The sequence below is a fragment of the Chiloscyllium plagiosum genome, chromosome 2, assembly GCF_004010195.1.
Source record: "Chiloscyllium plagiosum isolate BGI_BamShark_2017 chromosome 2, ASM401019v2, whole genome shotgun sequence".
In the NCBI taxonomy this organism is placed as follows: domain Eukaryota; kingdom Metazoa; phylum Chordata; class Chondrichthyes; order Orectolobiformes; family Hemiscylliidae; genus Chiloscyllium; species Chiloscyllium plagiosum.
In genome coordinates this window covers 84,296,731-84,297,639 of record NC_057711.1, presented here as the reverse complement: position 1 = coordinate 84,297,639, position 909 = coordinate 84,296,731, and positions in this window count along the sequence as shown.

The following is a 909-nucleotide window of genomic DNA, read 5'->3' as shown; positions in this document are numbered from 1 at the left end:
GATGAAAGATCAGTCCTTGGCAGAGGCCTCACCTTCATTTCTCTACGCTCTCAGATTAACGAGTTCAACACGCGGCAAGACATCGAACAATTCTTCCGCCGCCTTCGCCTCCGCGCCTACTTCTTCAACCAGGATTCCTGCCCACCATCTGACGACCCCTTCTCCCACCTCCAACACACCCCATCCACCTGGACACCCCGTGCTGGCCTTTGATCTCTTCGTAGCCAACTGCCGCCGCGACATTAACTGCCTCAACCTCTACACCCCTCTCACCCACTCCAACTTCTCACCCTCGGAATGTGCAGCCCTCCACTCCCTCCGTTCCAACCCCAATCTCATTATCAAACTGGCAGACAAGGGAGGCGTGGTAGTAGTTTGGCGCACCGACCTTTACACCACTGACGCTAAACACCAGCTCGTGGACACTTCCTCCTACTGCCCCCTTGACCATGACCCCACCTCCCACCACCAAACCATCATCTCCCAGACCATCCATAACCTCATCACCTCAGAGGATCTCCCATCCACCGCCTCCAATCTCATAGTCCCACAACCCCGCACCGCCCGTTTCTACCTCCTGCCCAAAATCCACAAACCTGACTGCCCCGGCCGACCCATTGTCTCAGCCTGCTCCTGCCCCACCGAACTCATCTCTGCATACCTCGACATGGTCCTGTCCCCCTTAGTCGAAAATCTCCCAACCTACATTTGGGACACCACCTACGCCCTCCATCTCCTCCATGATTTTCCACTGCTACATCGATGACTGTATCGGCGCTGCCTCATGCTCCCACGAGGAGGTTGAACAGTTCATCCACTTTACCAACACCTTCCACCCCGACCTCAAATTTACCTGGACCGTCTCAGACTCCTCCCTCCCCTTCCTAGACCTCTCCATTTCTATCTCGG